Source organism: Podarcis bocagei, assembly GCF_964188305.1.
Source record: "Podarcis bocagei genome assembly, chromosome: 7".
NCBI classification, from domain to species: Eukaryota; Metazoa; Chordata; class Lepidosauria; order Squamata; family Lacertidae; genus Podarcis; species Podarcis bocagei.
Genome location: NC_138132.1, coordinates 54439996 through 54451256, shown reverse-complemented (window position 1 = coordinate 54451256; position 11261 = coordinate 54439996).

Below are 11261 nucleotides of genomic sequence, written 5' to 3'. Positions count from 1 at the left end.
TCTGACACTATAACCACCATGCTGCACTGACTCTCTGTTGGAACAGGGCTTAAAATGGAAGGTGGATGCAGCCACTACGCAGTAACTCCTCAGTGGTAGCATAAAGAGGAATTATTGTGGGATGGTACTCGGACAGTCATATTTCCAGGATGGATAACTTATTCATTGCTTTCCTTCTAACAACATTTGTAAAGCTTGGTCATTTGTGTCTGATGGAGCACAGCTGCATGGCTCAGCTGGGATCCAGATGTTCCTGAATATCTTTACATCTGCTGTTTTCAGATTGGTCTTCCTTTGCCTGGCAAGAGAATATAAATGAAAACAATCTTCTCATCCTGCTTCTCACTCTCACACTCTTTCACCCATTCCCTCCCAAAGTGGTGATTTTAAAATATAAATATATGGGCAGGATTCATTGAGGAAATTAAAGAGCACGAAAATAAAGAAATCTCTGACTCCTTCCAGATGCTTGTCTCCTAGAGCTACCCAATAATTGCTCTTTTGTTGTAAGCTGTGAGTAGATTTGCAAGTGACTTTCCACACTATTGGGAGGTGGGTGGGTTATTTTTTGGGTTTTAAAAGAAATTATGGTTCTTCTGATCCTGCAGCACATATGGGTCTTGTTGGCCATTTTTAGAGCAAGAAAATGTGTTGAAACTGTAGAAAAGCCCAAGTTGTGCTTGCAGTGGCACAGAATGCTTTGAAAACAGACTTCCACTGCAGCAGCATTCCCTTGTATGCCTATGTGACTACCTCAGCAGCTGGGGTGCAACCAGGCTTGAATTAGTGAAACCAGACTGACTCATTGGAATTGGTGGGTTCTTTGGGACAATTTCCAAAAATTATTGCAACCTTACTTACATAGGAAGCTGCTTTAGACTGAGTCAGACCACTTGCAGGTTATGGTGGAGCCCAGGTAGACTCAACCATCTACAACCTTTCAAGCATTCAAAATGTTTTCAATGTATTTTTCCAACAAGACTCACAACAGCCCTGGTAGCAAGTACCGACCCACGTTGCCAATGATGGACTGAGAGTGAGAGAGATAGTGTGTGTATTTACTGAGGCCACCAAAATATTTGAAACAGGATCTTTCCGTTTCTGGCCTTGCGCTCTACATTGCAGGTGGCCACCCAATAATTGCTCTCTGTTGCTGTAGCGTTTATTCACAGTGCTTGTTGGGTAGAAGGGGATCTCCCTTTGGCCAGTAGCCAAGTGGTCTTCCACCTGCTTGAGACATGAGGCAGGTGGCTCCAGAACCCAGGGCCTTGCTACCATCTCCTTTTCTTAGTTTTTGCCAGTAGTGTAGTGATGAAAGAGTATCTTGATTGTCAAGCGAGTTAGGGAGAGCAGAGGATAAGATTTAAAGAGCTGGGCATGCAGCACGAACTCTTAGCCATGGAGTCATTTATTTAGGGAAGCTACAGAAGAGACTGGAGGGCAGCAACGTAGAGAACTGGAGGCTGGTAGATGCCTAAGGGTATGAAATCCGCTGCAGAACAATTTCAACATTCACAGTCTCTCTTGCTCAATAGCTAAGCATGGTTTACACTAGCAACGGGGAACATGTGGTCCTCCAGATGTTGCTGGACTCCAACTCCCATCATCCCTGACCATTAGGCACATTTGTTGGGGCTGATGAGAGTCGGAGTCTAACAAAGTCTTAGAGGCCACCCTAATTTTTGGAGTTACGACAGAGTTATTCAGATTTGGGTGTCCAGGTGTTGGACACCCAATTATCCAATTATCCCATTATCCAGCTTAGCCAATGGGCAGCGATGATGGAAGTTGTTAGTCCAACAGCTCCTGGGCATCCAAGGTGGAAGAAGGCTGGTTTAGAATAGAGCTTTGGGACCCTCATGCAGCCTTTGAGTGGCTGAGAATCAAACTGGCTGCCTTTTAATAATCAAGATTCTATTCTGGGAAAAGCCAGTTTTGTAATCTGAATAATTTGTACAAAGCCTATTAGCTTTCAGACACAATCGTTTGTGGGTTCCATTTTCTTTTATAGAATTACAGAAACATAGCTTTGCAGGGTTTGGGAGGGGCCCTGAGGATCATCTAGTGAAGTCCAACTCCCTGCAATCTCAGCGCACAGCCCCCACCCGTTTTGAAGACATACTTATTTGAAGGAAGCTCATTCTTAAATAATAGGTTATCCTTTTTGGAAGATGCAGAGTGACCTCTAGTGGCTGAAAACAACATAAATGCTATTCCCCTCAAAAAACAAAATTGAAGGTGTACAAACAACCAGAACTAAGAGAGGACGCGATGTCTTGATGCCCTGAAAGAGTCGATACAGCTCCATATTTCTTTCCCCCACTCTTCCTGATGAAATCTAGTGCCTTTCCACCAACCCTGGTGCCTTCCAGACATGTTTGGACTAAAATTCTCATCATTCCTGACTATTGGTGTTGCTAGTTGGGATTGATAGGAGTTGGGCAGCGCCAAAATCTCAAGGTCGGCAGATTGGGAAAAGCTGATTTTGTGTCACATATGATATAATTGTGCTGCTTCCCCCCCCATCCCTCCCACCACGCAATACTGCAGATTGGAGTACCAGAAGATAGGCTTGCTCCTTCTTGTATGTGACAGGCCTTCAAGTACAGTGGTACCTCTGGTTATGAACTAAATTCATTCTGGAGGTCCATTCTTAACCTGAAACCGTTGTTAACCTGAGGTACCACTTTAGCTAATGGGGCCTCCTACTGCCGTTGTGCCACTGCCACACGATTTCTGTTCTCATCCTGAGGTAAAGTTCTTAACCCGAGGTACTACTTCCGGGTTAGTGGAGTCTGTAACCCGAAGTGTTTGTAACCCGAGGTACCACTGTATTTGAAGATGGCTATCATATCACCTCCCAGTCTTTTCTTTTCCATGCTAAACATACTCAGCTCCCTCAACTGTTCCTCATAAGTCTTGCTTTCCAGACCCTTAATCATTTTGGTCACCCTCCTCTGTACACACTTCAGCTCATACTGAATGATAGTGCCCTGAACTGGACACAGAACTTCTGGTGAGATTTCCCCAAGACAGAGTACTATTATTTCCTTTGATCTGGACACTATACTTCTGTTGATGCAGCCTAGAATTGCATTAGCTTTCTTTGCTGTTGCATCACACTGTTGATTCCCGTTAAGCTTGAGGTCTACTAAGACCCCTAGATCATTTCCTAACTTATGATAGATGTATCAAAAAAAGTTGTGTCAGTAATGAGTTCTTTTACTTCATTTTTTTTCAGCCAACATGCTACCCATCCCTTCCACTTGGTTTACTTTATTTTCTTTTAAATGGGTAGAATGTAACCATTCCAAAGGATAGGGAGTGCTTTGCCACCAGCTGTTAACACTAAAAAGAGGTGTTTTGATGCTCCAAATTTGGGAAATAAATTCTTTTTAGTTCCCTCCATTTATTTATTTTTATTTACAGTGTCATTTCAAACATATTTTCAAGGGGGAAAGCAGCCTGCACAAATCCAGTGCAACTGAAGTTCATTCTAATACAGCCGTAAAGTTTCACGATGTACATTAAATCATGAGGAGCAGGAAGAGCTAAACCGGCAGCAAAGCTCTGAAACTGTCAGGCTCCCTTACCGGAGCTGTTCCCCCAAGGGAGCCATTTATGTAACAAACGTTTAAAATCCAGTTGTAAATGATGGCAGGACAAGGAAAGTGCTTTGCTCAGTTTACAAGGGGATTTTTCTTTCATTTTTATTCTTCTTTTTTTAAAAGTACACTTTGTTGACAAATGCTCTTTTCCCTATGCTTAAGGGAGAGATTAAATTTTCTTGGTAGTTAGCTAGGGCCTCTCAAAGACAGTTCTGCTGTAATAATGGAACATGGAATTATTTTGGCAATTTCAGTGGATGCCATCTGCCCTGAGTTGCAACCGTGGCAAGAGGGTCCCCTGATGGATGGGGTGAGGACTTAGCAAAGGGCTGATGTAGAGCATCTGCGTTGCATGCAGAATGTCCCAGGTTCAATCCCTGGCTATTCTAAGGCTGGGTAGACTAACGATGGGGGTATTAAGGGGAACGGCCAAGTATTTTGATATCCCTCTGATTTGCTCTTCAGTGAGTCTAATGTGCCAGTTTCTCATCCTGCCAAAAGATGGTGCTGTTTCATAGAGCTGGGAGAAGAACCTAGCCTAGGAGGAACATAGGAAACCGCCTTGTACCGACTCAGACGATTGGTTCATCTAGCTCAGCATTGTCTACACTGACAGGCAGCAGCTCTCCCACAGTTTTGCCACAGCTTCCCTGGTGATACCAAGCTATGGCCCTTCCTTGTAAAGTTCAAAGTCTCGTGGTGGGACGTGATACCTAATGCCTTAAACATTCCAGGGTGTTGCTGATTCACCCTTGCCTTGGACACCATTAAGGAAGAAGATTGCTACGCATGTTTCTTAGGGAATCTATTTTCTGTGCCATTCTGATAGGGATGCACCCAACTTTCAACTTAAACCTACACAAAGCCCTGCGCTCAGTTCTTTCTTTCAGGCCTTGTTATCAGCCCTGCAATTTGCTAGCTGCGTGCCAGCCAGTGGGGGAGCAGTCCGAATATGATGCTGGATATGGTGCCTCAGTGCAAGTCAGGCAGATTGGCCAGTCACCCCTGCTGGGCTATAATGAAAGGAATAATGCAAAGCTGAAGCCAGGAGATGTGTGTCCATCTCAGAGGGACCATTCCCCACTGCTCCTTTGTTGGCTTTGGGCTCCGTTCAAGGGCTTGGGCTTTCATCTTTGCCATCTCATCCACCGCCTCATCCCATATTCTGCTGAGAATCATATATGATTGCAGGAGCGGCATAGCTGTATATCCAGGGGCCGCCGGTAACATGTTTTCAATGGACTTTTGCCTTTGAAATTGTCTTTCCCTTTCTTGAAGAGATAATGTTGGAGTTTGCTGAGTTTTGGGCTCAGCTCAAAGGCTGTCCCTTGCTGTGAGGAGATGAGAACATAAATCATATATTTATTTGAATTTGGGGTGGGGTAACATTTTGAATTGGAATTTCTGGTCCTGGGCCTTAAAGAAACTGCGTTTGTTTGGATAATTGCGATAAACTTGAGACTCGGGTATATGCTCTCCTAACCATGATCCCTTCTGTGCTTCGAAGCTGTAAAAATAAAAAGGAAAGGGGAGGGGGAACCCAATCACTCTTGTGTTTTGTTTAGTTCCTCCAGGCGAGGAATTCATGAACATGGATCCACAGGTAGAGCCGAAGGAGCCAAGTTATGACCAGAGTAGAACCATCTCTTGTTATTTTCATGGAAATGTTTCTTTGCAAATGCATTTCAGTTCCAAGATGGTCCGGATGGTGTTTTCATTGGATCAGCGACATTGACAAGGCAGAGGAGCAGCCTTCCAAGTTGTCTGCTTGAGCCTTCAAACATTCTGTTAGGGTGGGCACTGTAAGAACGGAAGAGCACAAATCCCTCTAGGTCAGATCAAAAGCCCATCTAGTCCATCATTCTGTTTCTGCCAGTGGCCCTTCCAAGTTGCTTCTGTGATGCTCATAACTGGACCAAGGAGGCAGCCATCTTTCCCCATTCTCCCCAGCATGCATCCAGATGCGCACAGCCCCATGGAAAGCTCCAAAACCCACAGTTGAGCAGTACCTATTGACTGCAATAGAATAATGGATAGACAAATCTGTTGATTCTGGTTTCTCTCCGTTTCTCACTTTTCCAGTCTTAAATTTAGTTTCAAATCAGTTTGCCTTAAAAAAAAAAGGCCTCATGAAAATTTATCAGCACTGGAATGCACATTTCTCCTAATACAGTGGTACCTCGGGTTACATATGCTTCAGGTTTCAGACTCCACTAACCCAGAACTAGTACCTCGGATTAAGAACTTTGCTTCAGGATGAGAACAGAAATCATGCAGCAGCAGTGCAGCAGCAGCAGCAGGAGGCCCCATTAGCTAAAGTGGTGCTTCAGGTTAAGAACAGTTTCAGGTTAAGAACAGACCTCCAGAATGAATTAAGTTCTTAACCCGAGTGTACAAACTTTTTTTGTATGCAGTTCTGCCTAATTCAGGACTTTACTGTGGTCCACAAACCACACACAGTAGACTCATTTAAATTAATGGACCAAAGTTATCCATCAACTTGAATGGGCCTACTCTTGAGTAGAACCAGTATTGGATCCCAGCCTATCTCTCTACAATGAGACCTTATTCAATTCCTTGGTTCTGACCTCTTGGCTTCTGATTCTTGACTTCCTCTTGACTGTTGCCTGGAGTTCAGCTCTGAGATGCTCAGCACAATCCTATGCCTGTTTGCTCAGAAATCAGTCTTGCTGCATTCACTGAGGCTTCCTCAGAGGCAAATGTGCACAGGGTTGCCAGCCTGATACTCATTTTGTCTTATGTGTTTCTCCGTTAGCCTTCTGAGGAACTCAGGCTGGTGGTGTGCGTGGCTTTTTAAATCCCATTTTCTCCATCAATCTTGTGAAGCAGGTTAGGCTAGGAGAGAAAGAAAGTGCATGTTTGTTGCATTTTTTGCATGTGAAACTCACCAGGAACTTGAATACAGGCTTCTGTAGTCCAGAGTTGGCCAAGCCATCCTGCCTATATCCCCAACCCTTTGGGCAAGGACCACCTTATTCAGCCTAAGGGCCACCTTCTGTTCTGGGCAACCTCCCAGGGGCTGCATGCCAGTGGTGGGCAGGGCTAGAGGCCAAAGAAAGGAGCGCAATGAATGCAGATTTTATCTTTGTATAGAAAGCTGGTTTCTATGCACATCCACACACCCATCCTCCATCCAGCCAAGCAAGAGGCACCACCAGAGTTGAAGGGAACATTCCAGCCAGGCAAAAACACTTCAGGTGTGACACAAAACCAGTGAGGAGGATGGCTTGTGGAGAGTATCAAAGGCCTTACAGAGAGATCTGGAGGGTGGCATTCATCCCCTAGGCCTGAGGTTTTATGACATACAGGTGGGAAAGACACATCACTTCCAAATGCTGTAACTCCCAGAAGCATTTCCTGCAGCAGGCTGCTGATCCTCACCACTCCAAAGAGCTTAATGAACTTGACCTGCTTGGTCATCTGCCAAACCAGGGCCAGCAGAGGGTTTTCCTGGAGACGGGTGTGTGGCTGAGTCCTAAGGGGCCAGGAAAAGAGGTCTGGAGGACCACATTCTACCCCTCAGGTCTGAGTTTCCCCACCTCACCCAATTCTTTTTTCCTTTTTTGCCCCCATGTAATCTCTGATGCAATAACCCTAGTCCAATTTACTTGGAAGAGTAAACGTCTTTGAATTCAGAGGGAGTAGATATACATCGGAAGACCTAGGGAAGGATCCTGATTTGGACAAATATTTAAAGGCTTTCAAACAAAGTCAGCTATTGTTGAGGCTTCCTTCTGCCTCCCCCCCCCCCCCGCCTAGAATTTTGGATTGTGGCCACAGTCAATCAACTCCAAATATGGCTTTTCTGGCATCGGATAACTGTCATTCCCTTACTCTCAACATTCTGTTTCTCTCAGTAGGCTGTGAAAAACCACCCAGGAAATTGTCTCAGACTTTAATTTTTTTAGGAAGGAGGATTTATCGGTCCATTAGTATTTTGTTCTCATATACACCATCTTCTCCAGTTATGGCTATTTCCATATTTCTTGTTTTGCAAAAAGCAGAGCTGTTGTTTTGCTGCTGAAACTGCAGTTTTTCACTGCAGTTGACCAGCTATCTTATTTGCCTGATGATGAGAAACGGGATATATATACATTTATATAAGTTGCTATCCCCCCCTTGCTTTTTTAAACGCTGTAAAAGCAATCGTGAACTCAGTGGGTGATTTTCCTGTTGTTAAACCATAGGCCGTAATCAAAGGGAAACAACCCGCCCTCCTTTTATTTTCATTTTTTGAAGCAGATAAGATAGGCAGTGTTATTAATCACGGATTTCAATGGCCATGGTGGGAATTTGAGGCTGGGACTGACGAGTTCCAGCTTTATATGAAACTTGTCAACATGTACAACAGAGCCCGGCTGAGGTCTGGAGGGAGCCTTAAAAAGTCATTATGCATCTGTTGTACGATAAAGAGCAATTGGCCTGGGGTGATGTCATCTTCTTTGCGTTTTTATGTTTCACATAAAAGGAACCCAGCAACACAGTTTCTCTTGTGCAGGGCAAGTGAGGGAGTAATGTCTTTAATCAGGGGCAAGTGGGGATTATTATTTACCATCTCACAAACTTCAGGGCTAAGCTGAAACAGAAGGGCTGGTTGTATGAGAAACGTGACCCCTGCCAAACACACACACACACAGTCATTTCAGTCTGGGAGAGGGCAGAGAAATGGAGGGGAAATGTTTGCCTATTCAGGGCGAGAGCAAGAAGCATCGCCCTCACTCTGATCTGGCTTTGTAACACTGGTTGGTAACCTCAAGCACATGGTTTCCCCAAAGGATCCTGGTGCTGGGAATGGTATCTCTGTGAAGGGGAAACCATGGGTCCCAGGGTACTTTGGGGGAAGTCATGTGCTTGAATCATGTGCTGAATATGCTCTCGATGTATAGTGGGGATCTGTCCACAATATTAATTCAGTTAAAACATTTCAGAATTAGATGGGTGATTATCCCTGAAGTGGGGAGAGAATTCCACAGCCTAGGAGCTGCCACAGAGAATGTCCTTTTCTGGGCTGCCACACCCCAAATCTCTGGGGGCATTGGAACTAGTAAGAGGGCCCCCTCTGCTAATCTTTACACCCAAGTGGGCTTGTAGGGAAGGAGGCAGTGTTTCGGGTATTTGGGGCCTTGAATCAGGCAACCAGGGCAGCTGTTTTCAAGGAGAGATTTTGTGAGCTCTAAACAGGACCCCAACCAGTTATCTGACCACTGCATTATGGACCAGTAGAAGTTGCCAAGTCATCTTCAAGGGCAGCCGCACATAGAGTGCATTGCAGTGATCCAGTAGGAGGGGGAAGCAGCTCCTCCCATTTCAGGTGGGAGAACTTATTGCAAAATTTGAGTAACTCAAAAGAATTCCAAAGGATGGCTTTGTTTCGGTTTGTGCATTGTTTCAGAAAACGTGAATTTTATAGATGTGACTGATCATTTTTGTCTCTGCTGGAATCACCCTGGGTAATCTGGATTCACTCCTAGTTGATAGGAGGCAAAGCAGGACATGTGAGAAAGCATCTTGGTGGCCTGGCACATTGAGGACACCCCCCCCCCCAACCATTAGCGACAGCTCCACTTCTCGTTCTGCAGAGCCTGTGTTGCTGAGAAAGAGTGACATCATATGTCTGCAATGTTCGAGCCTTGAGCAGTAAAGCAAAAGACTTAGGACACAAGCCAGAGGTGTGCTGGGCATGCCATGCACAGGGTCCCTGTAGATTATTATTATTTTTAGTCATAGTCAAGGGCTCATGCACAGCAATTTGTTTTATGCAGTTGGCATCTGCAGACATCAAACCAACAGAGCTTTCGCCCATCATGATGGGGTTCCAGGTCTGCAAAAGCAGCATGAGCTGAATTTTGTTTCAATCAGCTTCCTTCTCTATTTCCTTGTTGTTGATACGTCTTAGGTTGCATCCTGTTTACAACTCCCTCCTCCTCACACTTTTCTCTCGGACCTCCATATGCCATCTTTAACTATCCTCTCTGGTGAAAGTGTAACCCCGATCTCAGAAGGAAAAGTGCCAGAGGACCAGTGTCATCACAGAAGCAAGGAGTGAACTGGTTTCCGCTGGTCTTTGTTTCAGGAAAGGAGCAAGTATATCTGCCTTGTTTTTCTCTACACTACTTAGACTAGAATGAGAAACTTTCCTATCCAAGGTATGCATTTTCTGCAACAAGCCACTGTGTTATTTTCTTACCTACAAGCACTTCTCTGTGTGTGATTGCAACAGCTGAAGTCTACTTTCTAGCCAGATTCACTAGCTTAGCACTGCTCACTCTAGAGGGTTTCAATAGATAAATGACCTTGTTATGCCACTAGGAGTCAATCCAGCACTCCTGCTGGTACATTTGCTCTACACAAACCTCTACTCTGCACCATAGAAGGTGCCAACAGCTGGCTTGCTTCTGATATTTAGCAATAGCATACCTTAGATGCACAAATGTTTCCTGACTTTAGATGCCAACTTTTAACAACTCTAGTACTGCAGTGGTGACGTTTTGCTGTTTTATTTTTGTATAACATCACAATAATTTGGTCATCTTTGCTGCAAAGGAGATGCTGGCGGGACGCAGTAAATCCCGTGGCCGTGAATAAAGCCAGGAGGATCGTGGAACGCTCAGTGGCGCGTAGAGTGGCTGCATTGGGTGGGCGGGTCATTGGGCACCCGTGCATACAGTATGACAACGTACCACTCTATCGCGGGGATGGCGTGCATCTATCTGATGCTGGCAATGATATCTGGTTAGCAGACATTTTTCAGGGAATTAGGGATTGGTTACAGGCTGAGGGTATTGGCGGCGAGCCACTGTGATGCGGCTCGTGTGGCGGTAGGCATTGGCCGGGGTATTGTCATGCAGATGAGATCGGGGGGGAGGAGCGCCATCACCTCCCCCAAGGCTTGGAGGGTAGTCCGTTAAAGGACTCCAAGGGGCGTCGCCTCGTCCAAAACCTACGGAGGCTAGGGCCTAAAGCGCCCCCCCCGAGCGGTAACCCCTCGGGGAGCGCCTAGGGATATGCATCTCGGGTGGCTCCCCCTGTTGGTGTTTAACCCTCACCGGTTAGACCGGTTAGTCTGGTAGGGCCAATGCCTAAAGCCAATACCACTCTTGCCTGTAATCAATAAAGTTGTGGCCATTTTCGCCCATTAACCTTAAATTCTGGTGTCCTGTGTCTTCATTTATTCATCTGTGGAGGGGGAGGGAATAGCCACGCAACTTTTAACAACTCTAGTACTGCAGTGGTGACGTTTTGCTGTTTTATTTTTGTATATTGTTATTGCTATGATTTTATTGTGGCAAACCGCCTTGGGATTATTTCTTTTAATGAAAAACAGCAGAATTATGTTAATTAATTAAGTTGATCGGCTCTTTTTCCTTTTTTAACCTTTCTAGGGTCTAGTTCTTAGAAAGCAGCTGATACTCTCAACCTGGTCCTGGGCTTTGCAACTGAAGGGCTGAATGCTCCTTAGGGATGCTCTACCCAGACTTTCCCTACCGTCTGCTCATTTGTTTTGTAATGCCCAGTGAATAATTTTGGTATGGAGAAATGCACAGCCATTTCAACACCCCACCTGACATTCAGCCCAGCACAGACTGACCCATCTCATTTGCTGCTCCTAAGAGGCTGGCTTATATTTATCTC